The sequence below is a fragment of the Biomphalaria glabrata genome, chromosome 10 (assembly GCF_947242115.1).
Source record: "Biomphalaria glabrata chromosome 10, xgBioGlab47.1, whole genome shotgun sequence".
In the NCBI taxonomy this organism is placed as follows: domain Eukaryota; kingdom Metazoa; phylum Mollusca; class Gastropoda; family Planorbidae; genus Biomphalaria; species Biomphalaria glabrata.
The window spans coordinates 10435804-10440740 of NC_074720.1; the positions used below are offsets into that span (position 1 = coordinate 10435804).

Consider the following 4937-nt stretch of genomic DNA (forward strand, 5'->3'; position numbering starts at 1 on the left):
TTTTTTTTACTTTCTCCAATAACATTGTGTTATCAATACATGTATCACTTTAAATTACTTGTAATTGTGAAATAATAGGTAAAAAATCTCCTTAAGTACATGTTATATTTAATCCTATGCATAAAATTTATTTACATTAAAAAAAAATAATTAAAGCAGGCCTAATTGTAGAGAAAAAATTATTTCTTGTGATTGCATTGAAATCAGCTTTAAAGATGCTGTCCATTGTTGTAACATAAAGTAGTCTTACATTTTTTATTAGCAAATATATATATATTTGTAACATATATTTATAACATGTCTAAACTAGTTTGAATTTCTTTTCTTTTTTTTTTCAGCTGCTCATGAATTTTGAGATTTGGCAGCAAATAGAGGAACAAATTTTATCTGCTTCCACTTAGACAAACAGCATGGAAATGTGCTATTGTAATGAGTAGAAGATATTTGTCATTTAGAGTATCATGAGTCATTGACTTATGAAAACAAAATGCAACAGCAAATTATCAGTCAGCACTTTTCAAGATGAGGAAAAGAACAGTATAAGCTACATTCATTGATGCATTATTTATACAAAAATGTATAGTCAACCAAGTCATCAATCCATTTTTTTATGAAGCCAGTTACAGTTACCATGAAAGGATGAAATTTCAGATAATATTCTGTTTGTTTTATGAAATGAGAATAGGCCTACATCAGAAATTGAAATGGTCATCTTCAGTATTTAATGTTTCATCTAAAAATGATAATTATATTAATACATATTTGATGTACAAACAAATGAAAACCATTCAAACACTTTTTTTTGTGAAGTATTAACTTATTATTATAGACTTTTTACAGGAATGTATCTTAAGCTTGACTGAAAGAGAAAGTTGCTATAATTTAAATAATAAAATTTAATAGTCTGAACATGTAACTAAAAATTGAATAATGCTAACATTTATTGACAAGTTAATATTGTAATGATGTGCTTTCTATTTTAATAATAATAATAACAATAATATTAGTAAGAACAATATTATCTTCACTTTCTTAATATTATAAACACAATATTTCCTGAAAAGATTTTTTTAAATTATAGAAATAATGCTCAAGTCTTAAGAAATGGTAGTTTTCAGAATCATCAAATCAAGGACAACATAGTATTCATGAACTTCCAGCTATCAGCAAGCTACTAGCAGGTATTATGGAGCACATTCTCCTTTAACTCAGAGGATCACAGGCACTGGACAAATTCTAGTACTGTTGATGGAATAGAAACAACATACATTAAATTCATAACAAGTCACCAATTCAATCTCAGTTTCATATAGTACCAAACTTCCATATGTTCAAGTCCTTTATGGATAAAATCAATTCTGAAAACATCTAACAAAACACTTCCTTAAAGAGTATATTAGGAGTATAGTAAAGTATATTAGAGGTTTTACACAAAAAATGCTATGGGAACATATTATGAAACTAAAATATTACAAAAAAAAAGGAATAGTATAATAATAACAATATTTAATCTTTTACATTATATTCAGTAATATTATGAAAATTTAATGAATGATTAAATGCACTTGAAAGTGAAGGGAACAGATTTAAGAAAAAATTCAGGAAATTTTCTGCACAAGCATGCTGAGGTAACCCAAATAAAGAGAGTCATTGAATATTGTACTGAGTGTTTGAAACATAATTTTTTACTGCATACATTAAATTATAAACATATCTTTGCAAATTTAAAGGGAGAATTTGAAGACAGCTTTTATTCTTTTTGCACTAAGATAAAAGTATTAAATTTTAAGCTGCCCTACTTACTGGAAGGAGGCCTGGTGGCTTAGCGGTAAAGCGCTTGGCTTCCGAACCGGGGACCGGGGTTCAAATCCTGGTGAAGACTGGAATTTTTAATTTGAGTCTGAGTCCACTCAGGTCTAATGGGTACCTGACATTAGTTGGGGAAAGTAATGGCGGTTGGTCACTGTGCTGGCCACATGACACCCTCGTTAACCGTAGGCAACAGAATGGTCAGAAACAGATGATCTTTACATCATCTGCCCTATCGATCACAAGGTCTGAAAGGGAAACTTTACTTTTTTTTTTACTTACTGGAAGTTTCGTAGGAAGAGTTTCTGGCATAACATGTGAGTTTTGTGGCATTCATCCTATTGATAAACTCTTAGAAATAAGAAAGCATCATTTCTTCTTGAAATATACATCTGCGGAAAAGAAAAGAACAATTGCTTTTAATGTGAGCAATAATAAAATTATAATTAAATTTAAAAAATCTCCAAAATATTTATAGTGACTTAGTTCAAAGAATTATGTAAAGACTTTCTTTAAGCATTTTCTCAACTCATCTGACATCCTTTTCCACCAAGATAACTGGTTAATCTGTACTTCTAATTGAGAATTGTTGCATAATATATTATATTTAATTCTTATGCAAGAAAGTATAATTTGAAGGAAAACACCTTAGATAACAAAAGAGTGGTATTGGCCTGCATGAGAAAACTATCACTTTAGAAATACCCTGCACAGGCTGGAGGGAATATAATATGTTTTATTTACAACATAACAACAATATTGTGTAAATATTCACCTAAAAGTTAGCTTTAAATAAAATAGCACATGGATTCTTACAATTAAAATAGACTTACATAACGTTTAAAAATAAATGATTAATTACTTAAAAACTTACTGTTAAATGTATTTATACAGCTTCTGGCACTGTGTGAAAACTCCTTTGAAAACAATAAGAGCATATTGTGGCAGTATCTGGGTAAATACTTGATTCCACACATTGAATGGTAGCAATTAGAGCCCTTTGGGTACCTTTCAACATCCTTTGTGTACTTCTTTGGTAGTTAAGAGAAAAGTTAAGATCTAGATCTACAGTGAATAAATAGCACAATTTGGTACCTATTGCCTACTAGAATATGTGAGAATAATGAAAAACGAAAATAGAACCGATTAGAATGTCTAGTCCAATCTAGTACAGTTGTTTATATCTAGGCAAGATATGAGTTGTGATCAAAAGAGCTAGATCTAGTACATGAGTAGGGCCTATGTTAATGGGCATGGCTGTAGATAGTAGTATTGCTCATCAGAAACATTAAATCTGTAGTGTATAAATCACAAATGGGAATAGATCTAGATACAGATTCTAGATCTTATAACTTTGTCTTTATTATAAGTATAAGAGTCTAGGTCTATTATTATCATAAAAAATATAGATATAAACTAGATATAGATTAGAGTCGTTAGTAAAGATAAAGTCGATCTTCAAATAGTTTAAAGAACGATCTGTGACACTGTGAGCCAAGCACTTCCATTCATGATTCACATATGAAGAAGCTAAGCCGGCTAAGGCTAAGGCGCCTAAGGGCTAAGTAAGACGAAGTTTAAGTTAACAAGTCAGGAAGTCAGATAAAAATTAATCATCATGATCAAGGTAAGATGAAGCTGAACATCTAGACTTGAAATTATCCTAGATCTAGTCTAGAGTCAACTAGAGCTAGATTCTATATAATAGGGGGCCTATATAGATTCTATATCTTCATTCTCTGGGTTTATCAGACACACAAAGATGTTGAATCTAGAGACTCGACGTTCATAATATTTTTAGTCATAATTTTGTTAAGAGTACTATAGGCATAGCCAGATTTTTTATAAAAACAAATTATTATTTTACAAACTTAAAAATGGGCATTTACATAAATAGTGTTTAGTGTTCTATTATATATTATATATATATATATATATATATATATATTTATATATATATATATATATATACATATATATATATATATATATAGTAGTGTGTTGTGTGTAAGTTCGTATTTGTAGATAAAGTTTATAGCCATAGGTCACTACATCTGGGTGAAAGTCTACATGTTAATGTGTACAATCACTTTCTAGTGAAGTAGAGCCTAATGATTCTAAAATTTTATTGGGCGAATATATTCGAAACAATATCAGATCTTTTTATAGCTTTTAGAAGAATTGGATGTTATTTGGGATTCTAGTTAGTTTAAAAAAATCACTAAAAACTTGAAGGCCGAAATTTTTATGCAGATTTTTCAGTTAGTCATACATACTCGTTGATTTTTTTTTTATGGTTGATTTTCCATTACTATAGATAAAAATGCACATTATCTTGAAATTAAAATCAAATTGATTAATAAAAATATTTGTAGATCTGAACAAAAGTTGGTAAAGATGTAAGATTGTAGGCTTATTGACTCACTATATTGTTATTTTATTTAGACTGACTCATTCACAGACTTAACTTAGGCCTATATCACCCATTATATACAAAATTAATAAATGACACTCTCAGAAATGTATTGACTCTTTCAGTAAATCGCTTATCACATTTAAAATATACATTGTAAAAATAATGATAATAATTATCAAATGTGATGAAAAAAAAAAGAAAAACATAATCCAAACTGGCAGCACCTATGAGCAGACAATTAATGTCGTAAACAAGAATACACGAAATACAGGCTTGGCTAATTATCTATATTGGCTAAGAAAATCAGTTACAAAGCTTTATAGTCATAGATCTAAGTCACAAATTGATTTGTGCACACTTACCTCTGTAACATCGTATATGACAATTAAGTTTCCATTTATGATTTGCTGTAAAATTGATGATAAAAATCTTCGGGAATAGTTTCTTTATATAGTAACAAATTCTACCGGAAGTAAATTTACCACGCAACCAAGGACGCCTCGGTGAATGGAACTTACGCTTAGTTTCCTTAGTGTTGGCAGTCCATGTAATATATAGTCTTTGGTGTAACGCAAAGTCTCATCAGAAGTCAAAATAGGTTGGTCGTTTATCAAATATCAGTATTCTAATCTAGATATGTGCATTTTTTTAAAAAGATATTATAAGTAGAAAATGAACATAGAGGAATGAGTATTTTGAGGAGAAGTTATGT

General features: G+C 29.3%; 1 long non-coding RNA gene across 1 annotated transcript; it reads right to left on the reverse strand.

Moving 5' to 3' along the window:
- Nucleotides 1–939: 939 nt before the first annotated feature.
- Nucleotides 940–3726, reverse strand: LOC129928835 (uncharacterized). The gene is made up of 3 exons (XR_008780348.1): nucleotides 2684–3726; nucleotides 2092–2201; nucleotides 940–1242 (listed from the first exon to the last, which is right to left on the reverse strand). It is a non-coding gene; the product is annotated as an uncharacterized LOC129928835 (long non-coding RNA).
- Between the last annotated feature and the right edge of the window lie 1211 nt (nucleotides 3727–4937).